The 27,860-nt window shown below is 38.3% G+C and overlaps 1 protein-coding gene across 6 annotated transcripts in view; it reads right to left on the bottom strand.

Annotated features, from left to right (window-relative positions):
- Positions 1 to 27,860, bottom strand: part of LOC124170921 (beta-1,3-galactosyltransferase 5-like) — a 460,441-nt gene that overhangs the window by 58,246 nt on the left and 374,335 nt on the right. Inside the window, exon 1 of one of the 6 annotated variants that reach the window (XM_046549981.1) lies at positions 2,957 to 3,124. The exons of the other annotated variants lie outside the window; for them this stretch is intronic. The gene's annotated coding sequence lies outside the window, so the exon portion shown is untranslated. Of the gene's footprint in view, positions 1 to 2,956; positions 3,125 to 27,860 lie in introns of those variants that run through there. 6 annotated transcript variants of the gene reach the window in all.

Genomic DNA, 27,860 nt, shown 5'->3' on the forward strand with positions numbered 1-27,860 from the left:
TCTATTAGCTGTCATTGCAAAGGCCACATTGTTTTTAAACTTTTTTTCGAAAGTTAGAATTTAAAAAAAATCCATGGATTCGACATGCCTCGAGCGAGTAATCGATATGGAAAAATCGAAACTTTTAAGTCAAATTAATGGGAAAATACCTAGTGATTGAGATTGAACTTTTTGTTAGAAGCCGGTAAACCAACGTTTATAGTGATACCTCATTTATCACTGAAGGTACAGTATCAACGAAGCATATACAGAACGATAGAAAGAGACATTTCTGTAATATTTATTTTTAGATCCCCTCGACACAGGTTAAAATTTTTATCACGTTTTCAAACATGGACAGTAATAGGTTCCATGAGGGAGAAAACGATAAGGAGACTGGACACACCCAAAAAGCACTTACATTACACAGCGTTCCTCAGTAATGCAATCATCTTTTGACATTTTAAAAATGATTTCCTCGGCAACGAAAAGATTGCACTACTCCGCGAACAGCTTAACTACATTGTTTCTTGAACATAAAAAGGGACTTAATACGCAGTCACGTGCATGGGGGCAAAGATAACCACACAGGACGTGTAATTTGCAATGAAAAATCAATGGCCTTGGACGAGATTCAAACCCGGATCTACCAAGCACCGGACAGGTATGCTACCAGTTAAACCAGCGATCAATCTTACTCTAAGACAAATATCAGGTTTGCCGAGCAAGGTGTTCAAGTCCATGTTGTGGCACAAACGCATATCGTACTGGTCGAGTCACTATGGGAGAGAAAACCCCACTTGGTCGACATTCAGCGACGATTCCAATGCACTGGATATGAAACGTGACTTCGTACACAGTCACGAACTCTGGTGGAAAATTATTTACGCTAATGGTGAAATTTTCCATGAAAAAAATCATTTAGCTCGGTCAAGTTAAGCTTTGAATCTCGGCTAAAAGAAATGATTATTAGCGTTGGTGTAGGTGTGTTTTTCGTTTGATTTAAATCCATTATTAAAAAAAATACAAATCGAATGTACGTTTAAAACTTAAGCCGTGTTTAAAACAGCTCAACTCAACTTCGCATTGCAATGGAGCTGAAAACTCAACTCGAGCGTCTGTGGGTTCATAGCAACTCAAAAAGGCGTTACTTAGAAAAGTCATTAAAGGAGAAGAGTTAAATGTTGTCTTGATATTACCCAGTAGCAAGGAGGATAGCATTTGCATACCGGGAGGTATAAAATTATCTTAATCTCTCGGAAAATTAAATCAATGCTTTGCGGTTTACGCTGTGTTTAAAGGAATCCATCATATTTATTGGTATGATACCTAATCAATATACCCTACCACGCCTGTAAAATTTTCCTTAAAGCAAGTTGTTGCGAACGGAACAGTTGATAGAGAGCCACTCACGTCTATTTTAGGCAGATATCTACAGACTCTTCCTCATTACGCAGTACAGTTGATTCCGCTTGATGGGTCCGCCGGTTATTTGGGGCAGCCGCTTAATTGGGGCAGATATTGAAGAACAGAAGAATATCCCAGAGTATTCTCCGCTTAATTGGGAGAGCATGCCGCTTTATTGGGCCATGAGTCGGCGACATAGACTCTGTACTCGTGACGAAATTAAAATTTTTTGTTTTCAGAATACTATTAATTCCCTCTTTGATTTACTCTTATTTTTCACAAATGTTCCTATTCTTGCCCTAGTTTGAAAGCTCTTGTTGTTATATTATCCGCAAGAGGATGGGACTTTTCTTTAATAGGACTTATTAAAAGACATTCATTCGGCGTCGCCAGAGGCTGTGAAAAATATTTTTTACTAAATTGTTATAATTCTTAAAAATGATTATAATTTAACTAAACTCGCTTATTTATTAATCAAATTAATCGCTTAATAAAATTATGTTGCATTTTAAACATTATTTAGTCTTCTTTCTGCCATTTCAAAGTTTTTATGCCAATATACAAGAGAGTTCGCCTAATTGGGGCAGCCGCTTAATTGGGGCAAAGTGCACAAGTCCCGATATGTCCCAATTAACCGGAATCTAATGTTTTACCGTGTAATAAAAGTACTCAGGAACGGACGTACTAAGAACAACTAGAAATGCAAAGAGTATTTTATCAATTAATATTTCTCTTATAATAACTAATAAGAAAACTAAATATCCATGCAAAAAATATATCTTGACATGTCTGTAATCGTCAGCAAAATGGCCCAATAACTACTTCCAATGCACAGAATTGTAATGACGGCTTAGAAGTACAAAACCAAAAAGCACTTACATTATACAGCGTTCCTTAGTTATGCAGTTATCTTTTGACATTTTAAAAATGATTTCCTCCACCGCGAAAAAAAAGGACTACTCAGCATACAGCTTAACTACATTTTCTCACACACTCTCACATAACTACACACTCCTCATTACCTGATACCAATTCAATATCCTCTAACCAAAACCGAATTTTGCATGCAAAGCCTTAATGACGTAAAAACGACAAAATGTTTTCAAGGAATTGTGAAATTTATGGAGTGGAGCAATCTCGAAGATTTCATCCGTTCTACCAGCTAAGTCTACATATCTTCAGCATACTTGATATTCGTTCATAGCTCCTGAAAATATCTGAAATAGTCCACCAAAGGCAACCAATAATAATAAATCTGCACATACAATTTTGTACTCACGACGATATTAACAACACAATAAGTGTTGATATAATTATGTCTTCACATGGACTAGGACCGAAAAAGATGAAAGATAAATTTGACTACCAAAAATCTTAAATACCCTTTTACGCTGCATGAGAGGACATGAGGAATTTGTTCTGGATCGGAACACATTGATCACCTTGCATTTCTTTCACGCATTTACACGAATAAGAAATGTTATCGACTAGGTATTGACAATATTTTCATGGGCCAATTCAGTTTGAGCACAGTCTGCCAGATGACTTTGGAATAGCTTGGCAAACTTACCGACAGGAACACCAGACTCGTGAAATAAATTTTAGTCCGTTCTTGCAGCTGCTAGGTCGCTTGTAGCCAGCATCCTGGATATTTGCTGAGGGCAAAATGGTCCAAGACAACTCACGGACAGATAGTCTTCTCAGGGCGGCCTGATGACTTTGTAATGGGAGTATTTGGGCCAGACTACACCAAATCCCTGAGCTCGGGAGGCAGCGGGGGAGGGAGTACGTCCGGAAGTGGCTGAGGGGGGCAGAGATGTGAGCTCCTTATCGGGAGGTCGACTGGTGGAGGCGACGTACCGGATGGACGCGACGGAAAGCCTCGGAAACGAGAGCCGTTTAGCCGGGACACAAACGCGATAAATTACATTAGTGTCGCCTACAACATGGAGAGCAATCACGCCCTGGCAGCCTATTGTCGTGAGCAGGCTACGATTAACATCGAATTAGTAATGTCAGTAAACGATCGCAGCTTTCACGAACCACTAATTTCAATTGTACTTCTTTTCTGGGTGAACTCCTCATTTTATTTTCTCACTGTTTTGCGAATGCAATTGCAGACACAATATAGGAGCAACAACGACTACGTAATTTTACTGAACGATCAAAAATGAAACGAAATAGTTTTCGCGGCCCATAGCTTTAGATTAGACTTCTTTATTGGGTTAATGTCGCGTATCCTTCATCCACTTTTGTATGCATGCAATTGCACACGCAATATGGGAACAATAACGACTCAGTAACTTTACTAAGCAATTGAACTTATGGCGGACTATTGATTTCAACGAAACTTTTTTTTTGGGTGAATGCCGCGTATTCTTTTTCACTTTTGTGTGTATGTAACTGCTGTGTGTTTCTAAAGGTAACTTAGTTATCACGTGGGTTAGTTTTCTATGTATGTGCAGGTATGATAACTGAATTCTTAAATCTGAATGCACAAACGATAAGAAATAAAAATAATCGCTGAATTCAACTGAAGAAAATTTGTATCATAGAAGCACCCGTTCTGTTGGAACAATGTATGGTGGTAGCCCAAAAACAGGTTCATATGGAGCACCTATACGTGTATTCAGCTGATTTTGTACCGGGTATGTTGTGATTGTGCATGAGTGGAATAAAGTTATTTGAAGTTTCCCTTTCCGTACAGCAGGCTTCTTCAGGGTGTGACAATGTACACTCTCAATAAGCGTCCAATCACAAGAACTGAAACGCCAGTGAAAATGATGAAAAATACGGGGAATCCACGCAAAAAAAAACTCACTAATTTTCCGCACAGCGTTTATTTTACACAACCAGGTTCGACGCTTACTGTGTCATTCCCAAGGGTACAACTTTTAAGTTTTTGGAAGCAGATGTCGTATTTTTATGAGTTAACGAGGAGTGGGAGCTGAATGAAATTAGTGATAGAAAGTGAAGCTGAACGTTCATCTAAGGCGGGGGTGGAGTAATTTGGGCTGGGATGGTGTTGAGCACTGGCGCAGCGAGGGGGGTTTTGGGGGATTCCCCCCCCCCCCCCAGAACTCAGAGAAATTTTTAAATTTAATCCATTTTACTTCATTGGATAAATATTAATTGTAGAGTAGCGTACGAATTAATTAAATAAATCTTCAACCACTACGCAGCGCTAAGCGAATTGTTCTAGTGTATGGCTCGTAGACGGCCGCATTATTCTAGGAGCGCTTGGGTCGTACGAAGTGTCCGTAATTATTTCCAAATCATGAAGTTCCCCTATCTCAAAAAAAATCTTGCCCGGGAGAAAATACTGAACAATAACTTCGAAGTTTTGAATGCAGACAAACGTTGGAATGGGACTAATATAAATTGCGTGAAAATTCAACATGATAAGCGTAAAACAAGCAGTTTGTGGCGAAATAAGTTGCGAGTGAGTGATGCGTCCACTACGCAAGACAAAGTGAGAAAGCAGAGGCGAGGAACAATTATACTATCTATATTTAATACTTTAAGTTTATTCTCTACATGATCTCCAACATCACACTCATCTGTGAATTGTAAAGCTATTAAATTCATGGGTCGTGCGGAAACATTTTCTTCGTGAACTTAGTTCGCTTTAGTTGTATGTTAACAACAATTCTTAACAAATAAAACTCGAAGTATTGATCAATTCTAAATTACTGGAGACATAAAAATGCCATAAAGTTAAAAAGCCTGAAAACGTACGGTAGAAGGTCGTGGAATTGATCACAATTGAACGAGAGAACTTACGTTCCATAAAAGTTAAGAAGTACATCACGTATACCTCCGTTTATTTCCGGTGAATACAACTTTCACTTTCAATTGAAACGACACTCATTCATACAATTATTGATACAGTGTATCAAGCAACAAAACGGAAAATATATAGGCCTCCCAGGCTCACATGAGACTCCATATACATGCTTGCTAAGAATTATGAAGCAGGAATTATGAGAGAAAATATTTTGCTTAATAACGAGTGTGTCTTAACCAAGCTCCTTTTACCTCAAGCTTCCAACTTTAAACTTCAACGAATGAAGGAATTAATTTGTAATCAATAATATTTTGATGAAGTAAAACCGTTAAAAATGGAGAAGAGTGATTCCATTTCCAGGTAGTCTTGATAGTGCAAAGAATATAAAATTGATGTAAAAAGAAATTAACTTTCTTCAGATCCAGAATCCAAGCTTCTCGTCTGTTTACCGCGACTCGAATCCTTAATAGGATACATTTGAACCGGCCTTCTTCCTAATCGTGACGAGTTACCAATTTAAAACTTATGTACTATCTTGAAACTTACACGGAATGGCTTGAAACTTGGCCGTAAATGTGCTGTTTATGGGGTAATGGAAATTAAAAAAATAAAGAATACAGAGTCGAAATTTATCAACTTTAGCCTGTATCTCCAAGAAAAAATGATCTCCATTTGTTAAAATACTATCGTAAAACTTATAATTATTGTATATAGTCAAACGTGAAGTAAATAAACTCTTAGACACAAACACACTAACGAAATTTCTGATAGTAATTGGATCTAAAGTAGAAAAATACTCTCAATTTCCACGCAATTCTCCGGAGCAATTATGGCAGGGGCGGATTAAGGTCTAAGCTAGAATTATGAACTTCTACTTCTTAAGCTAGAATAAATGCACTCGACCGGAAATTGGCATATCAGTGTCAGAATCCTGGTCAAGGAGATGATTCTGCCCTGTGGAATTTTCGTACATATTTATTACAGTTGAAACTTTGACGATTTGTCTCCGGGTCACTTGTATGGGTTGGCTCAACGTCTCACTACCGATGGTGGTCGGTTTCCATGAGGGAATCCCTTGATTGATGCACTCCCTTGATATACGACCGGCGTCGGTCGGGAAAGGCTGGGAACATCGGCGCGGTCGGAGGAGACCGGATTCGAGAACTGCGCCGAACCAATGGTCGGGGTGAACGGGCTGGTGTGGGGGCTTGAGCGTTAGCTTCCTACCGTGAGGGCCCGAGTTCAGAACCCGGTGGTGAAGGATATTTTACAGAGACTGCCCGATCCCATGGTATGGTATTTGGAGGAGGCGACCGACAGCTGAGGTCATTTGCGCCAAGAGGGAAGGGTAGGTGAGGAAGGGTTTTGAGAAACCCGGCGTCGGCATTAGCCTGCTCTTAACGAAAGACACCAAGGGGACCATGGATTAATGTCCCATCCGACGGACGGAGTGTTGCGCTTGAAATGTCCTCCACACAACAGTCAAGCAGGGATCGGGCAGTCACTGAAAATTCTCTGCCGCTGCCGGGATTTCTAGCCACCTAGCCATCTAGCCACCACACCAACCCGATTCCTCTGCCGGATCCCTGCTTGAGGGCATGGTAGAGGGCACTTGCATTCCGTCCGTTGGATAGGACGTTAAGCCGTGGTCCCCATGGCGCCTTTGATTAAAAACAGGATAATGCCGACGCCAGGTTTCTCTCCATTCCTACCCTTCCCTCATGGAGCATATGACATCAACTGTAGGTTTCCACCTCCAAATCCACAGGCAGATTTAGAAGGGGGAGGGGGCACGTGCCTCCTCAGACGCTTAAAAAATAGACAAGTTTTATTATATATAATTAAGTTTTATTATTATTTTTATTCTCTGCCTGAATTTTGAATATAGTTATCATTACGTTCGTTTTATTCTGTATATTACGGAGCCTCAATCATTTAATTTACTATTAATAACCTTCATATCAAATTAAAGAGAATATTTTTTACAGTAATTGTTGTATTTTGTTTTTAGTCTCAAATATGAGAAGACCTGTCTGACCCTTGTGCCACCCAAGAAAAAATCCTGGATCCGCCCCTGTCCAAATTTATTTATGAAAAAAAATCACTTCCGTCCACTGACTCATAGAAATGTTAGGGGCGAACGAGACGAGGTACGATCAATAGTCTTCTAAATAAATAAAGTGTTGCGCTTGAAATGTACACAATTCAAGACTCAAGCACGGATCGCGCAGCTTGCGATAATTCTCTGCCACCGCAAGGATTTGAATCCGATTATATTTGCTTGCGAGACCGAATTGTTATAATGACTTGCGCGATTAATTTATCTATACACTATGAAACCCATTTCCACACTATGACTGACTGATTCATATGAATATTTGGGGTGACAGAGACGAGTTACGAAAAGAAAGTCATCGAATCGACCCCCTCTAAAAGCGCCTGAAATCCAGGGAAAAACAATGTCGAAACACTAAATTTTCAATCTTCCATCTATTAAGGCCGTTTTACACGGGGCACGGAATTGCGCAGGTTAGAGCTGCGTTAATTTCTAAAATGGCGCGGAATTGCGCGAATGCATGAACGAAATTAGAACAGGGGCTATTTTGCCGTCTCGCATCCACGCATTCTCGCATGTGCTCTAGCAATTCACCGCTTTACACGACGCAATTTTGATTGCGCCTTCGCACGTACGTCAGATTGCGAAATTCCGTGTACCGTGTAAAACGGCCTTTATAGTGTGCCAACTGACTCCATACCTATTAGAATGGAAGGGAAAATGGATAATCCCTACGCTGTCTTGTAGGGTAACTGGGAAACTACAATGAGGGAAACTGAGTTTACTGTTCCTAAGGAAACGGCAGATCATTCTATGAAAAGAACGATCTAGACCAGGGGTCTCCAAAGTACGGCCCGCGGGCCGGATCCGGCCGCGAAGGGCTTTCATCCGGCCCGCGCACTCGTTTCAAGTAGCGCGCGATTCTCGCTCGTTTAACTCTGTGAGACGCCGCCAGGAGCATTGCAGCGCTCTACTACACGTCAAAGTCGCCGTCAACTGTTCGTAATTAAGAAATACGCCACCGGATTCTTCAGTAGACGTTGGTATCGAATACTTCAGTCATAGAGTTTACATTACTAAGGAGGCCCCACTAGGTGGCGGTAGCAGTCATAATTTGAACACGGGTCCCGCGCATTAATTCAAGTTCCAACTTTTGCCACTTGTGGCGCGACCGACACTATGCCCCGTTCACATTACCATCTTTCTTAACCAGCGTAAGTTGACGTCAGAACCAACGCGCGTTCACACTTACCATGGTTAGACCCTGGCGACATCTGATGAGTGGTAAAGTAATTCCAAGTGAAAAATGAATTGACAAGAGCGAATAACTTGTTGGTAGGAAATAGAGAATGTGCAGGGAAAAGTTCTTGCGTTAATTGCAATGATTTAAACATATGTGCATATTATGAGCTGCTTATAAATTAAAAATTGCATTCCAGCGTCGACAATCATTGTTCCTTGCTAGTAGAAGGTAATTCAAATGTGTTCGTCCAACTAATCATTTCATCCATAGTGTGGCTTGCATTCATCTACTGCTCTATTTAATACGAATAAAAGCGAATATTAGTGATAATTAGGTTGATATCAACAACATATACTACTACTTGCCCTTGATTCGGATGTGTTGACAAATCATTGATGTAGGTGAAGAAAATCGAGGACCTAATCTTGAGACTTGAGCCTCAATTTGAGACACTTGTGATTTGGGATGGAGATACACTTTTCGATGCATTACATTCTTAGCTATTATTGTTTTCTGATTTTGACAAAGGACATGATCCAATCTGATGCTATACCGTAAATAAAAACTATTTTACCTCATCTTCAAATGTGGACGAATAACTTGCAGAAATGTGACGATTGTTGAAATTTAACTTATGAAATAAGAGAGAGAACGTGGTATTTTTTGCGATGTGATATAATATGTGGTATCACCCGACGTTTCTAAATTTATTTTCTATCGTTACATCTGACTAGCCGTTAGCCTGATACTTTATATTGATATGGGAAGAACTTTTGTTCAAGGATGAACGTAAGTGATCTTTTTCAAACTAGGACAAAGAACTCTTACCAAAACATTAAAATCATTGTGACCTTCGGATTTTTATTATGGTAGTTTCGCACAATTTACTTAATTCTAGCAAAATATTAATATAGATTATTCAATCTGTCCGTAACAATACAATACGAGGTAATAGCTAATTCACTACGAACTATAAAGTATATCGCATAACTTAAATCAGGTTTAAAGTCTCATACTATACAACACATTATGGAATGAATCAATAACACTTTCCTTAGAATTAATTCTGACGAATATAATTCAACAATAACGGCCGTCTCCTCTTCGAATGCTTTATTTTCTGTTTTCTTTCCTCCTATCCCACTTCGTTGCTGCTTCGCCTTCTTCTTTTTCTAACCAGCTTTTAACCAACTTGCGTTCACACACGCATGAACTACCGCCAACCATGGTCGGAAAACGGTGGTCAGAATCCCAACCACGGTTAACGGGAACTTGCGTTCACACCTCGTTTTGTAACCATGGTCGGGGCTAACCGGCGTAGAAAGAACGTAATGTGAACGGGGCACTACTATTCCTTTCATTTGGCTTGTTGTCAATGGCGGCTTATGAGTGAGCGGCTGTTATCATCCTCTGTGAGCCGAGAATTTCACCGATTTTGGTGTTTTTTTTAGTATTTCTCCACCAGTAAGATATTTACGAAATATCATGGGTAAATCTCGGTGTTTTGTGCCCGGATGCAGCTCAGGCTACGATTGGGAGCTGAGGGAAAATAAGCGGTTGGGGATACAGGACCATAGCAAGAATTTTTATCATACAGACTGTCCCAAGGGTCGTGTGTCATTTTTGACCTGTAATTTTAGTAACTTTGCATGGAGCAATATTCATGAAAATTGTCACACTTATGGGGAAAGGTCCTAAGTTTTGTTAAGTGTAAGCAAAATTTTACAATTTTGACCTTTTGACCTCACAAAGTGGGTCCAAACCAAAAAATAGAATTTGCCTTATGGGGTTTCAATGTTAAAAAAATCGAGATAGACAAAAGTGTGAATTTCATTGACCAATATGTCAATTCTTAGGTTTTCGGACACGAGAAACCCGAAAATAACACTTTTATTTACGAATATTCAACCGTTGACCCAGTAAGGCCACCGTCAAGGTCATAAGGGTGGCAAAAGGAATAGCATACCAACAAAGGTGTCGATCCATGGGTTTTGTAAGGTGCCCAAGTCATTGGTATTGTCCAAATACCCGTATTAATCACTAATTGACCTCCGAGGGTCACCACGGGGGTCAAAGGTCATAGAGTTAAAAGTCGGGCAATCATAAAAACCAAGGGGTCAAATCATAGGTTTTGAAGGGTGCCAAAGTCGGTTAGGCTGTTCGTAGATCCGTATTGTTGATTTTTTGACCTCCGAAGGTCACAATTGGGGTCAAAGGTCATAGAGTCAAACGTCGAGCCATCATGACAACCAAGGTGTCAAACCATAGGTTTTGAAGGGTGCCAAAGTCGGTTAGGCTGTTCGTAGATCCGTATTGTTGATTTTTTGACCTCCGAAGGTCACAATTGGGGTCAAAGGTCATAGAGTCAAACGTCGAGCCATCATGACAACCAAGGTGTCAAACCATAGGTTTTCAAGGGTGCCAAAGTCGGTTAGGCTGTTCGTACATCCGTATTGTTGATATTTTGACCTCCGAAGGTCATAATGGGGGTCAAGGGTAATAGAGTTAAATCGGCCCACCATGACAGCCCATACAAAAAAATCTGTGCTGCGACTGCACTAAATCTGCACTGTAACTGGACTAAACTCTGTGTTTAGCACAGTCACAGTACACTTTTCTGTACTAGACTGTACTATGGCAGCTAGAATTTGAGAAGAACTGTACTGTAACAGTGCTGGATCACTGTGCTTGAACTGTGCTAGAGCTCAGACTGCACTTTGACTGGGCTGGGTAACATGACTGGAGCTGTACTATGGCTCAAACTGGACTGTGACTGGGTTGGGTAACTGGACTGGAACTGTACTATAGCTCAAACTGGACTGTGACAGGGTTAGAAAACATGACTGGAAGTGTACTGTGGCTAAAAGTGGACTGTGACTGGGCTGGGTAACATGACTGGATCTGTACTATGGCTCAAACCACTGCGACAGGGCTGGACTTCAACTAGTCATTGACAGGAGAAAGTATTTCCTATATTATTTCATATTACGATCAACTATCATTTCCATGGGAATATGAATGCGTAAATTATATAAAAATTTATGCTGACATTACAGCGGCAATGCATAGCTCCAGCTTGCTTATTATTTTGGTAAAGTATGGTCAAAAGAACAACTTCCGCCGATACTCAGCCATCTTTGTTAGAGCATTGGTGTTGAACCGGTTGTAACATTACTTGTTTACGTGCTCTGAATTCTACGCTGTACGATGGATACGTCGATGTAAGATCGACGCTAAGAACATGAAGAAGTGAACTTTACTTCAATTACATCAAAATTAGCTACTTAGCCGGGAATTTTTCTTGCGGGTGAAGTGATATCGTCGATTTTGCTGAAATCCGTGTGGTTCGCGATGAATCAACTTTCCTCGATTGATTTCGACGACTCGCAATCTACTCCTTGCGAAGCACGAGAGAGTTGAAAAAAGACATATCTTTATTTATACTCTGCTGCTGGAGGTAAGTACTCAACTTCTCTAAAATTAAATTCAGACAAATTTAAACAGTCAAATTTTGAAGTAACACTTTATTAGATATCAGTATGTATTGTTTTTTCCTTTTAATTTCAGGAAGGAAGCCAAAGAGGCAAATGAATTGAGCGGCCATGCCTTAACAAGACTTTCATTTTTATGTTTATAATCATGAGTATATTTGTATTTAATAAATTTCTTTTATTTTCATATCTTATCGTCATTTATTGTGCTCCACGGCGTTAGTACTGAAACTTCATCAACAAAAACTATCGAGGTGGGCATATTTGTGGCAACTAGACAAATAGCACTGAAGTAAATTTTGGTGGTTTTTATGTTGAGTGCCCGTTGATGTGCAGAATAGGATTTGTCAATTTTTCTCATAGAACCTAAGGGCTTCGATAGCAATATTTTTAGTACCATAAACTTTGTTCATATTAAGGAAGTGGAACGTAACAAATTCAGTGAGTGTCTGTTAGGAATATGGTTTATCTTTCCTTAGACTAGTCAACATTCGAATGAGTGTAGTCGTTTTGGCCACTGTTATCTCTTTGCGGTTTTCTGATTGGATCAGGCAACCAATCTTCAAACACCTAAAAAGGGAACTATATATCTCTGCTAATTGGCCTATCTTGATTTAATTCTGCTTCTTGTTTTCAATAAGTTATACAGGGAATGCAATAGCCACATCAAGACTCAATTATTGATTCATGGACAGAGTATTACAGTAAAAACTGTGCTATGGCAGCTGCACTGTGGCTGTGCTATGGCAACTGCACTATGACTGTGCTAAGGCAACTGTACTCTGACTGTGCTATGGCAACTCCACTGTGACTGTGCTATGACAACTCCACTGTGACTGTGCTATGGCAACTGCACTCTGACCGTGCTATAACTGTACTGCGATGTTTCAATTCAAGTGCAGTTTAAGTAGAGTCACAGTACAGCCCTTTTAGCACAGTTACAGTGCAGCTTTAGTACAGCCACAGCACAGATTTTTTTGTATGGGAGCAAAAGAGTGTAACAATGTGTTTTAAAGGGTGCCCAAGTCAGTTTTGCTGTTTTTAAATCCATATTGTCGACTTTTTATTACCAGCGAGGGTCACAATGGGGTCAGAGGTCATAGAGGTATGTTTTGAAATAATAGGAAAACTAATGTCCCCAACCAAAGGTTGTTTTGTTGTTTTTTTCCTATTATTTTCCTATCGGAGGTCAAAATATCAACAATACGGATGTACGAACAGCCTAACCGACTTTGGCACCCTTGAAAACCTATGGTTTGACACCTTGGTTGTCATGATGGCTCGACGTTTGACTCTATGACCTTTGACCCCAATTGTGACCTTCGGATGTCAAAATATCAACAATACGGATCTACGAACAGCCTAACCGACTTTGGCACCCTTCAAAACCTATGATTTGACCCCTTGGTTTTTATGATTGCCCGACTTTTAACTCTATGACCTTTGACCCCCGTGGTGACCCTCGGAGGTCAATTAGTGATTAATACGGGTATTTGGACAATACCAATGACTTGGGCACCTTACAAAACCCATGGATCGACACCTTTGTTGGTATGCTATTCCTTTTGCCACCCTTATGACCTTGACGGTGACCTTACTGGGTCAACGGTTGAATATTCGTAAATAAAAGTGTTATTTTCGGGTTTCTCGTGTCCGAAAACCTAAGAATTGACATATTGGTCAATGAAATTCACACTTTTGTCTATCTCGATTTTTTTAACATTGAAACCCCATAAGGCAAATTCTATTTTTTGGTTTGGACCCACTTTGTGAGGTCAAAAGGTCAAAATTGTAAAATTTTGCTTACACTTAACAAAACTTAGGACCTTTCCCCATAAGTGTGACAATTTTCATGAATATTGCTCCATGCAAAGTTACTAAAATTACAGGTCAAAAATGACACACGACCCTTGGGACAGTCTGTATGATAAAAATTCTTGCTATGGTCCTAATACCGGATCTGACCCTTCCCCAAGTGTGCCTAGGTGGTCTGGTAATGATGTCAACGAGTGCTCTTCTTTATGAGCTGCGCAGGAATCATTCTTAATTCTCTAAAACATAGGTATCGGAAGTTTAAAGACATGGTTGATATCTATGGGCCCTCAAACTTAATTCAGGCTAGGGAAAGTTAACAGCGTTTCCTTACCCACTTATTCTTCCCTTCTCTCAACGTGAATTAGCGTACCGATTTTGTGATTACTTACATTTTCACCACCAGGAAACTACATAAACTCACGGTGATAGTTATATTTTCGTGGACAGTTGACACGAACTTTATTTCTTAGCAATGAACGATTGAGACATGGATTCAAATTCGCCGCGTAGCGTGCCTCTTGTGGGCGTGACAACCGGGGCTCGCTACATCAGCGCCGCTATTTGATGCGATCGGTGGGAATCACAGGAACCAAGGGAGTGGAGAATCCTGTGTAGAGTATTTATGACTTCAGTCATCGGCAAATTTGCGATCCGGCCCGCGGGGCGATTCGGAACTCGGAATGTGGCCCTCGTGGCCTAGTAAATTGGAGACCCCTGACCTAGACAGTTTTCCTTGGATCCCCGCTTAGCGTGTAACTAATGGTTAAGTAGGTTTGATGACATCGAAAATAAAACGATCCATAAGGAAAAAATTGAAGACAAAAAATTTAAAGAACTGGTAGCGTGACCAGCGAGCGAAAGCGAGTTCCATACCTATATTCGAATTCTTGACTTATGTTAATGAAATCATTTTACAGGATGTCCGGTGACCGTAAATTTGAGAGAACTAGAAACTATGCGTGGATTTTCGGCCCCTGGAATCATTTATGAATTATTTTTGCTCCAGCCTGGAATTTCAAAATCTTTTATTTCAAATTAATTTCACATGAAATTTTACCAGTTCAACGCCCATATCCAGTTTACCATAATTTATTTAATTCAATTTTATGTACAGGTATGCTTTAAAATGTATTGATCACATTTAAAATTGTATTTTATAAAAACATATATTTACCTACATAATTCTTTGAATTGTGACGAAAGTCTTGAGGTGTCTATAGAGACATTCATAAGTTAAGTGTAAAATTTCTTTTGCTGAGTGTAATTCTTTAAATTAGGAGCGTAAAGTAAAAACCTTAAACTCATTTGTCAAACTCGCCATGTCCCATTCCTCGGCTAAAAAATAAACCTCCCTCTCCACCTCCCTTTCCTCGTGCCATCTAGTTTGTTCTTTACTATCTTATGCCTGTACTCTTTGTTCAGATTCTTTATGTTAAAATTTCATGTTTGTTACTGCGTCACTATAAATTGGCAGAAATGCTGCATGTGAGCAACTCCTTAAATAAATAAATAAACTAAATAAATGCAATAATATAGCAGTTCTTTTTTCAAAATTATTGAAGTAATTTTGGGTGTCATAAAACTCGCAGGTGTTTTATCGCAGTAACGACGTTAGATTATTTAGGAATTTTGTCAAATTTCTCGGGAAAACCTGGAATTATGCACTAATTTTTCGCCTCTGATTGGCCGGACACCTTGTAATATCATTGGTTCATGTCATCGATGATGATTTCGATTGGCTGCATTTACGATTAATCCCATTCCTGTCGCCATCTTGCGTTGAACCATCCACTCATGTGATTCAATACGGTGCGGTGAAGTTGCCCGATCCTTGAGTTATTTTCCGCCAAACTATTTTGGCGCCGTTAAAGTTTCGGTCGCCGGCATTGTGATGTCGACCGTCTCGGTATACGGTTAAGTTCTCCGCCGAGGGGTCCAACGCCCATAAAAATCTGGTGGAAAATGACTCAAGGACCAGTTACTCCACATGGTCTCGGTATGCATGGAGGAAAAGCGCGAGCCAAGGCACGTGAGGATTTGCTTTCACACGATTCTGGCAACATTTCCCGCTCGTGTGAAGGGTACAGATTAGAATCTAGTCGTAAAAAAAAGGTGCGAGAAAAATGAGCTTGGGGAGTGAATTTTAGGGGAAAGCATTGAGGACATAAAAACGATATTGCACTGGAGTGAAGGACAATATTTCAGGCTTTGGGCGTGTGCGGAAAGTTAATTTCGTCTGTTCACAGACGAATTCAAACTATCGATAAAACTGCCGTTGTATTTCCTTGCTTCGTTCCCTATCCATTTACCTTGTACTTCACTGTTACCTACCCAAGCAATTATCGAAAAATATCCAGCGTGTAATAACAACGCGTTTTTGATAATCAACCTTATTTAGATATCCGATAAATCATCTATCAAAAACGCCGACATTGTTGTCTCGATGTTGTTGGGATATTGATTGATGCTTGGGTGTGCTTCGACACTTTTAGGGAACTCTCTGTAGACATCACGGTTCGAGAAGAATTTGGCACTCTTACAAGCGTAGAGTTTAAATTCTATCATCGGATTTAGAATGCATGGAGTCAATAGTGGGGATATAACTTAATTTGAGCAAATCCTCGGATATCGAAATAAGGTTTATATATCAAAAACGCGTTGTTATTACACGCTGGATATTATGATGACGATACATGGATATCCCATTTGTAACTTCCACGACATAAAAATAACGTTACATCGATATCCAAGTTGTAATATCTGAGATATTAAAACAATTGTCATTGCAAACAGTATCCATAGGTATGTATTATTTGTTCTGCATAGAATTGAAGAGCAAAAACGTTTTGTGTGTATGATTCCGAAAACTATGATTAGCATAACCATTATCTGCTCATTTGAAGATACCTAAGAGAAGCCGGCCTCGGTGGCGGCGGGGTAAAGTCCTCGCCTGCCAAACCGAAGGTCGCGGGTTCGAGTCCCGCCTGGGTAAGTTACCATTATCCAGGGCATGGATGTTTGTGATAGTTAAAATGTTATCAACCCCGATGTAAAGGCCGAACAGTGCTGTTTTCGGTGGTGTGTGAAATAAATAAATAAAAAAAAGTTGTAATATGGATCTCCATGTCCACAATTGAACATCGCTGAAACGTTGTTCGGCAGGTCCTTTGAATATTTACAGATATACATGAAAGTTAATTAGGTTTACATGGATGTTGCATGAATATCAAATGTTAAGGCCGACAATGTTGTCTCGATATTGTTGGCATATTGATTGATGCTTGGGTGTGCTTCGACACTTTTTGGGAATTCTCTGAAGATATCACGGTTCGAGAAGAATTTGGCACTCTTACAAGCGTAAATTTTAAATTCTACCATCGGATTTAGACAACGTTCATGCATGGAGTCAATAGTGGGGATATAACTTAATCTGAGCTAATGCACGTGGGTACATGTCTTGCGTAGGTCCGTCCAACTATCCCAATATAGTCGTGGATGGTGTTAACATAAAGGTACGATATAGCACTGGGATATAGGACAATACTTCAGGCGGTGGGCGTGTGCGGAAAGTTGATTTCGTTTGTTCCCAGGCAATTTCAAACTATCGAGAAAACTGTCGTTGCATTTCCGCGCTCCGGCCCCTATCCAATATCTTGTACTTCACCATTACCGTTGTATTGATACTTTTTGAGAATCATCTGAACATACCACGTTTCAAGAAGAATGTGGCACTCCTGCTTGCTCAAAGTTGAAATTCTATCACGGAATCTAAACAACACTCGTGCACGGAGCCAAGAGTGGTGACTACAACTTAATCTGAACAAATGCACGATGGTACATGTTTTGCGCAGGTCGTCCAACTATTGCCGTGGATGGTATAGACATAAAGGCGAAAGTTGAAGAGAATTATCTGGAAGTTACGATAAATTCGCACCTATGTGGAGAATACACACAGAGCAGTTTAGGAGCTAAATTTCGTCAAGCGTGTTGCGGGAAAATTTTAGAGTGAAAAAGTAAAAGAGAATTGCCTTTTCTCACTCTCCGTAATCTCTATATAAATTGAAAAGATGATTATCTTTAGGGTGGAGCACAAATGTAAGTTATTTCACCGGCTGAACAAACAATGTTTAAAAATAATTGATGAATATATAAAAGCCACTACTCCTCGATTATCGGAGATTGATGCTGTTAAAATGTGAAATAATTACTAATTTTTATTGTTTTGACTAATCTTATTTGTTTATCATTTCTTCAAATTACTTGACAGTTATTTTAGAATAAGCATAAATGTATTTTCTTCAAAATAAAACAAAAATTACTGCTTTATGGCCATGGTGCCTGAGTAATTGGCATTTATGTGATTTTTCATGTTTTACTCTGAAGCCCTGACTCTGCATTGCTCAAAGGATAATAACTTTATATCGGTTTAGTTTTGAGCTGAGATAAAGTGACCATAATTCATCATAAGGATACTGCTTTCACGTATATAACCTTTAGAGAAATCGGTGATGGTCATCTGGTAACCTTTGCCCGATTGAACTGAAATCCCCTATCACACACATTATTGTTGATAGGTACTGCATAACACCAAGGCGCAGGAAAAATTAATGAGCCAATAACAAAGACCGTAATCCGCCCCTCTGATTAGTCCGCAAATTGCATGCAAGTTGAAAGTATTTTTCCTCACCAGATCCAATTAATATCTGAAAATTGTGCCAAGAATTTTCATTTAAAACTTTCATCGTTCCACTTGAATGACTACATGAGCGGTGCAATTAATATTTGTCATTGCAGAAAAAGCAACTACGATGGAATTGGAGACTTGAGATTTCTTCTAACATGTTATTGAAGGAATGCATTGGTGGTTCAATAAAGTTCGACATCTTACGTAACGAGAGTAATGGTTCGTAAGGGGTCGATTGGGGGGGGGGACGGAAAGCAGATCTTGAGCGAAATTTTGAAATATACGTCTTTTAGAATTATAGTCATTAACTGTAACCGCGTAACATAAAAACTACTAATTTCTTAAAACGTATTGAAAAACTGAGTAAAATTTAAACTTATCGGTAATCTTGTTTTTAATCAAGGTACCATATTTGTGCTTCTTTTATGAATGTATAATCCGTATCTAAAATGCTTCAGCACTAAAGATACGGATTGCTAGAAGTTATAGAATCTAGCTTAGAACTTAGTCTAAGTTATATTTTACTAACCTTCACTATTCTTGTATCGAGTACACTCTCTTGCACGAGTATGGACTGGTGACGGTGATGCGAGTCTAATGGTTTGTACCCCTCCACAAGTACTGTGTATATAGCGAGTATACTTTGTATATACAGAATATACATAAGTATACATATGCGTAGTAGCGGTGACGGTGACGCGAGTCCAATGCCTTTTACCCATATACAAAAGTGTATATATACAGAATATACAATTACACATGTACTTAATGGCGGTGATGGTGACGGTGATGCGAATCCAATAGTTTTTACCCCTCCACAAGTACTGTATACATAGCGAGTATACTGTGTATATACAGAATATACATAATTAAAGACGTAGTAGCGGTGACGGTGACGGCGACGCGAGTCCAATATCTTTTACCCATCTACAAAAGTGCTCAACGCGACAAAAGAATTTTTCACTTCAAAAATATGCCAAAATTGCTAGTCTATAGTTAATCAGTGGCGGCGGTAAATTCTCCGAGGGCAGCATAGGCGCGGTGTGCCGCACTCGAGGACCGCGGGTTACGAGGCCCCGGGCAGGTTGACATTGGAGTGGCGTGTCTGCGAACAATGCAATTGGGATAATGGTTGCGCAACCTCGGTTGCATCAGCCGCGGCGACCTCAAACGGGCCGGCGCGACTGCCAATCCATTGCCTACCTGCTCAACTCCATCCTCCCGAGCGCGGCCGCCCTTTTCCACCGAATATTAAATCGCACAGCTCCAAGCGCATCCCTCGACGCACGAATAAAACAATCTACATCTACATTCTACCTTTGTAGGCGTGTTAGGACTCCAGCCGTTCACAAATGAGAAGGAAATGTGAACACTTAACTTCCGTCTAGCGTTCAACAACCTCGATTGGTCTCGCGTCACCGTCACCGCTACTACATTTATGTATACTAATGTATTTACACAGTATACTCGCTATATACACAGTACTTGTGGAGGGGCACAAGCCATTAGACTCGCATCATCGTCACCGTCACCGCTAATAAATATATTTATAATTGTGTATATTCTGCATATACACAGTATACTTGCTGTATACACAGTACTTGTGGAGAGGTACAAACCATTAGACTCGTATCATCGTCACCGTCACCGCTACTACATATACTTATAATTGTGTATATTCTGCATATACGCAGTATACTCGCTATATACGAGTACTTGTGGAGGACCACAAACCATTAGATTCGCATCACCGTCACCGCTACTACATATATGTATAATTGCGTATATTCTGAATATACACAGTATACTCGCTATATACACAGTACTTGTGGAGGGGTACAAACCATTTTACCCCTACGTCAACACTTAGCGTGGTATGGGCGAAATATTACACCACGTGAAATCCTTCGATTTTTGCTACGATTTTTTTATGACGCCATCCGCCTTTTATAAATAGCTTGCAAATTTTTAGCAAACCTCTAAATCTAACCCCTAAATAAACAAATGAAAAACCAAATTAATTCTTTAAAATCATGATTTATTTTGTATTTGCATATTACTTTTTATTATTCTTGAATTTTCTTTTCTTTATTCCGCTCTTTTACAGCACACATACATTTGAATATCTAAATTGGTTTTTTGCTATTATAATTTTTTAAATATTCATAAATCAGGACCAGCCGTTGCTTTAAGAAATAATGGTAACCCCTATTCAGTTCTACCTTAGGGGCACCTTTATTCTACTTGACTGCTTTATTTATTTCATATACGTACTTTGTAACTTATGAATGGGTGGAATAAATATTAATATTATTTTTATTAAAATGACCAAGCACCTATTCCTCGCATCAAAGATTGGTTGTTAACAAATAACGTAAAAGTATTGAACATAGCCAGCGCTAGGGTACAGTACTAAGTTCAGCACTGTAAGTGTTAGGAAATAGGATCACATCTTCAAGATATCACCTACTAGTGAGGTATATCATAGCCATGAATATTACAAAATTAGCTTTTCTAGGGCTGTTTAATACTCATCATTTAGTAATCTGCACGGTGAAGTAAATGTGGCTAAAATTACCACAATGATCTTGGTTAAAACCCTCTTGGTAGAATAACGGTAATCGTGGGTAATTTTTCCAGAATCCTAACTCGTGTTGCCACAACCAGTCCAGTATTATCAGCCAAAAGTAGGGATAGCGACTCCGTGGTTAATTTCACTGACAACGGTTTTGAGGCCATTCAAATATTACGTAAAGTCATTTTCTCATGGTTAATTCTTCCGTAACTTTATTCGAGAAAAAATTCCATTAGCAGAAAGTGTAGAAGGAATAGTAATTACAATCAAGTATCTAGTTTGTTAATATTTTACAAAAAGCCGTATTTTTCCTCACTCTAGCGAGAATTGGTGAGAAAAAGTACCGAGGATTTTATTTATTTTCCATCCACTTTCAATGCTACATAATTCCATAAAACCATTCAGCAATAGGGTGTTTTCTTATAAATTTTTATTGCCTACATCGAAAGAATATTCCTGGAGAATATATTTCACGCTTTTAGATTTTTAAATGACTATATCTATTTTTCGCGATTAAATGAAAAGTGAAAAATTTCAAGCGCGCGAAAACGCGGCAGCTGAGTATGAATGCTGGGAAAAGCCCGTGTGACGTCATTCTGGTTATGTCTGCCGCCGTGTGAGGCCACCTTGGTGCGAGGGTATGAGCCCCGCTACGATGCAGGCTGCTAGCAGGTAGCACAGTACCCTAGCAGTACGCGTTGCCTGGTAGGTAGCGCTTGGCTTAAATAAGGATTATTAATACCTTATCAAACGAATGAAACTTTCCGACCTTAGCCAGTTTTAATAGGTGATTATTAAGACATGTTTCCCTGAGCTCTGTGCCTCATGCATGCATTGGTAATCTCAGACGATGTAAAACTCCTATCTACTCGTATAGAATCTAGGTCCCTGTGACGTTACGTGGAGTGGCATCGCATGGACGCCAATCTGGCCTTTTTCAAATGAGGTTAAAATTGACCATTAAAATTCGTCTAAACTGGGATTTCTAAAACCAAATAATTTGCATATTATGAATACACTAATGGTGGGTAACGAATCACAATCAATGCCTTTCGTTTTCTTTGATGAAGGAAACTACCCTATTGAAGCACTTATAAAGGCGCTATGTTCGTGGGGTTAAAATACGCTAATATCCTCAAGCGATGACTGGTATCATATGATATCACCACCTCATGGCCTTATACAGATATATACATATATTCCAACGGTATTGGATATCGCATGGTCTGATATTATGCAAAAGCGTATTTTTTTACCTTTTTCCTCCGCAAATTCGCTTTTCATTCGGCAACGCACATAATATTACATCACCCTGAGTGTGTCATAGCATTACAGTCACATTCCCATCACCTTCATGGGCTTTTCGCCGTATTTTCTCCCTCAGCCTGAATAATAAATTCTGAAGGAGCCATGAAACTTTCGATACACGATGAATTATGCATGGGATCATCAGAATATGCCAATGTTGCATCGAATGGCCACTTTTGAGGGTGACTTAGCAATAGCCAAGGTATAAGGATAAGGATAGAAGACCTTTTTTTTTAATAATAGAAATAGAAAATTATATTTATTATTCCGGAACACGTGTGTCCCTTTGCGTCTAAGGCATTAGTATTTATTCTAAGTCTTAAAATTGTTTCATGCCAAAATTGGCAATATGCCGAGTGTATCTGATAGATGTAAATATAATTTAAGGAGTGAGTCAATCATTGTGAAAAACAGACCGAAGCCAACTTTACGAACTCGTTGCTTGCTGTAAATGGGGCCAAAGATTTTCAATTCACTTCCCGCTGAAATGAAACAAATTAAATTCACAAATAAAATGTTTATATTTGCTAAAGACTCGCTTTTCTCTCAAGGAATGATTGAAAATTTACTTTTAAGTAATTTCTTTAGCAACACTTGTGTAATATTTACTACATTATTATTGCCATTCATTTTTTTAATTTTATGGTGGCTAACTTCTGGTCTTATGACCTTGGAGAGCCCCTAAAGCTCCTTCTCCTTCGTCATTATCAGCCGTAAAATCAAAATGATGGTAGTAAATAAATCATTATTAATATTATTATTATTTATTATTATTGTTGTTATGATTATTATTGCTATTGTTATTATTGTTGTTATTACTAATTTTTTATTATTATTACGAACACATATGAATATAAATATGTTAGAGTAAAAATAATATTACATACAATATGAAGATTTACATTATAATCGATACCATAGAATTCAACATAATACTAGACAAAATATAACAAAATATTTATTAGCAACGTAAACGTATGAGTACACATGAAAAACATCTGATTTTGTTAGCTGTAGTACAACATTCAGTTGACTCGCGTAGACACTGTTCGATGGTGTGGTATATATGGGCTCTTTCATGCCGCGTGTTGGACGTTAATTTGTTCTAGCGTTACATTGCACATTTCAATGTAAATAAAGAGGAAGTTCTGTCGTTATTAACTTCTACTCCTATCACCAATTACTTAGAGATTAATTTGTTTCCCTATCGTTCAGCTCTCTCCATAGATCTATTTACTTCGTTTTAACAAATATCGATCTAATTACACTATTTCTTATAATAATGTATGGAATAAAATCTGCAACCCGTGTTTTTAAAATTTTAGATTGAAAATTTCGTACAGCGAATAATAATAATATGCCTATATTCGGGTGAGGTTGAGACAAAGAAGTCCCCTCTTCCACCTAACCCCTCGATAGCGTCAATGCAAACATATTAAAGAATATGAAGATACGTCTCTTTCGGGTAATACACCGCGTGGGTCCATTGTTCTCGGACGACAGTGCCTGGAAACGAGTTTTGCGTGGAAAAAGACCTGAAGAAGCCGACTGTAACGCCGGCGAAACTGTAGTCCGAGAACAATGGACCCACGCGGTGTATTACCCGAAAGAGACGTATCTTCATACTCATCGATCCGCGGAAGCCTGCATAAGAAATAGCAGATACATGTTTACAATACAAAAGACATACAATATACATTATTTGTGAAATGTCAAAAAAGATAAACAAGAATATGTGAAAATTTTGTGTAAAAAAGATTTCTGTTTGTGGGAAAAACATGGGGATAAGGGTGTAGTATCCTTAAGCGAAAAAACCCACTGCAGGAAAACGCCCACACAAGAAGGGGGCCTGATGGAGTACCTGCCCCATATTAATTAGTATAGATATGTATATTGAATGAAAAATGTTTCACCGGAGTAATTAGCGCCTTAGAGACGAGAATTTCCTTTAAGAAATAAATATTTTTAACCGATTTCCGAATTTAAAAAAATCCTCTGCTTTTACAGGCGTACCATTTCTTTAAAGGAGAGATTATCCAAATAAATTGGGAAATTAGAGAGAGTAAATTGAAAGTGATGTATTGAGAACTTCTCTTGCAGGCTTTCAACTTTACGGAATTTTTCGGGGTATCGATATATTCCCTCTTCACGCGAAATACTGCACCTAGATCGTACTCAAGAAGTGTTACACGAATAAAAACATGTTCATAATATAATGAAATAAAATCGCAATTTTTTCAACGGTTATAATAAAATATACGTACCATAAAAAATTGAACTGCACTAAATAATACCAACCATAAATTTTCTCGAAAGTATATATTTTAGGCGTTTTGCCTTTGACATTAGAGAAAAACAAAATCATGTGAAAGAAGCGTAAATAAGCCAATCGAAATATAAAATGAAGAATTTCATGGTAGCCCTGATAGTAAATCGAGAAACACGTGTCTTCCTCTCAGGGTTAGCTGGTGAAAAAAGGCAATTATGGGAATCTTTTTTGGAATTTGATGGCCGGCTGCCAGAAAATGTATGCACTGCAGCCAAATATAGGTTACTGCGGGACGTTGGAACAACTTTACATTATTTCTCGAGTGCCTCTCCGGGATAAGGTCTGGAAACTGCGTCCTTAAAATTTTACATAAAAAATTTCGAATGGCGAATAGAGTACCTGCCCCCATATTAATATGCATAGTTGTGTATTATATGTTGAATGGAAATGTTTCACCAAGGTAGTAAGCACGTTCGAAGGGAGAATTTCCTTTAAGGAATAAATCCGTCACGATTTAAGGTCTTTTCTTAAGTGTACCATTTTCTCTAAATATCCTGAGAGGAGTAACAAAAAGGAAAGCCTCTTGATTTACACTTTAGTGCACTTTTTTGGGCAATACATTGAAGTTTCTTCACAAATTAAATTATGACTACCAAGGTGTTGAAAAAAGACGAAACAACTTAAATCATGACGGCCTTATTTTATAAATCCAGTTGCAACATTATCACATATTATACAATTTTGTATGGTCCAGTTAACAGTGCCAATGCAAATAACAATGCCAATTTTCATACAAACAACAATCACCTTAGTATTTTACCTTAGATTTTTACAAAACCAATATTCATATGCAATATTAACTTTGTAATATATACGACATTCTTATTCGCAAATACTGTTTTCCTGATTGCTAACAAAGTATAATTGGTAAAATTGAAACAGTGTGATGACGTACGGGTGGAGTAAAATCAAAGCGTTTATTTTCACCAATTTTACTTAATTTAAAATCAGGAAAACAGTTTTTGCGAATAAGGATGGAGTAAATATTTAGGTGTAACTCCAAGGTAATTGTTGTGTATGCGAATCGATGTTGTTGATTTTTAAGTGATTTATTATGTTGACCATCTTTCTGTGCCATCATGTATTTCTTCTGACATAGAACTGAAGATGGAATGTATTAAAGTCCAAAATGTTTGCACTGCGTAAGTGTTCTATTGCTTTAATGACCTTTTATTGATATTATGGTTATTGAAATAGATATTTTTAGGAAATTAAACACTTCCAAAATACTATTTGAGGCATTCTTGTGGTTACAGCAGCTTCAGGTGTGTATGGGACATTTTTAGAATATATGTCAGGCACCCTAAATTGGATTTCTCTCTTCAATTCCCACGAACACCTATTCCCCTTTATCGTATCAATTATTCCACATTTTACAGTACAGGAAAACAGTGTTTGTGAATAAGTTTGACGCATGTATTGATGTAAAATTCCAACTACTACTGCGTATGCACAAATACTACAGTACCAAAAGAGTCATTTTGACCCCTCTGCTTTTGAAATTAACATCTTCTGACAACATTGTGACCAACTGGAAAATGAGCGAAACTACTTTTGATATAAATTTGAGTATAATAAGGAATAGGATTTACGGAGTGAAAGTATTTTCCAATTTTTTCAACGCCAGCAAGTTGGCTGGAGTGTGATTGCGACTTGAAGGAACGAATGATCTTCACCTTAGAATTTCACCGTAAATTGTTATAAAAATAATTTTCATAGACAACGTTTACTTTGGAATATGTACGCCAACCTTATTCGCAAATTATGTTTTCCTTGATGTAAACAAAGTAAAATTTACCGGTAACAGGTAAATTAGGTAGCAAAATTGGTATTGTTAATTTTTAAGTGATCTATTAAGTTGACCATCATGTTGTGCTATAATGTATTTCTTCTTACCTAGTGGCACTGAATAAGGAATGTATTAAATTCGGAAATTTTGACACTGGATAAATGAAACAATGTGACGCCGTACGGGCGGAGCAATCAACTGTATATTTTTAACAATATCACTGAAATGCGTATATATTTATATCAAACTCCAAAGTAACCTCTGTGTATGCAAAAAAAAACTTCTGTAAAGTAACTTCTGGTATGTATTTTACCATAAATACCAATTAGTATACAACTTTTATTTGGAATACATATGCCATTATTATTCGTAAATACCGTTTTCCTGATTATAGACAAAGTAAAAGTGGTATAAATTAAACAAATGGACTACGTACATTTACTTTTATTTACCATATACTTTCGATTATATACGCCAACCTTGCTCATAAATACTGTTTTCTTGACGGTAAACAAAGTTAAGTTGAATAAAATCTGAATATGTACGGGTGAAGTAAACAAAGCGTCTATTTTCACCATATTTACTTGCAATCAAACCAGGCGAAGAAATCAGGAAAATCGTATTTGGGAATAGGGATGCGGTATATGTTAATGTAAAATTTCAAAGTAATTGTAGTAAATGTAAAAAGTACAAAAGGAGTACTTTTGACTACTTGCCTTTATAAAATATATATCTATTTTTATCTATACATACAAATAAATGCACAGGTAATTTTAACCTAAAAGGTAGCTTTTAATTCTCAACTAGTGTCAAATTTATTTGTATGTTTGCGCTTAAGGCGTCGTGTGAATGTTTGAAGTAATCTATTCAGTTTGACGCTTGGTGTATTGACTACACGGAATATGTAGGTACTACTAAAAAATATTTTGGCAAAATTATGATCGACTGCAAAATGTGCGAAACAACTACTTATGTAAATAATTGTATTAGGAGGAAGTGGCGTAACTCGGAATATGCTTTGGGATGGACTGAGGAGGCAACCCCCCCCAGGCACCGGGAAAATTTTTGAAAAATTACATTCCCCAAACACCTTTTACATCATTTTGTCACTTAAAATATAACTTAAAGCAGATGCAGTTATTAAAGTCAAAACTAGACAATATCTTTAAATATTTGTTTCTCTGAGGTTTTGGGGGAGGATCTATCCCACTCATCCCCCCCTTGTTACGCCACTGTTAGGAGGGGAAATACTCAAAAAGTGTTACACGAATGAAAAAATGTTCATAACATGCTGAAGTAAAATCGCAATTTTTTCAACGGTTACAATGAAATATACGGACCATAAAAAATTGAACTGCACTAAATAATACCAACCATAAATTTTCTCGAAAGTATCT

This window comes from Ischnura elegans, chromosome X, assembly GCF_921293095.1.
Source record: "Ischnura elegans chromosome X, ioIscEleg1.1, whole genome shotgun sequence".
In the NCBI taxonomy this organism is placed as follows: domain Eukaryota; kingdom Metazoa; phylum Arthropoda; class Insecta; order Odonata; family Coenagrionidae; genus Ischnura; species Ischnura elegans.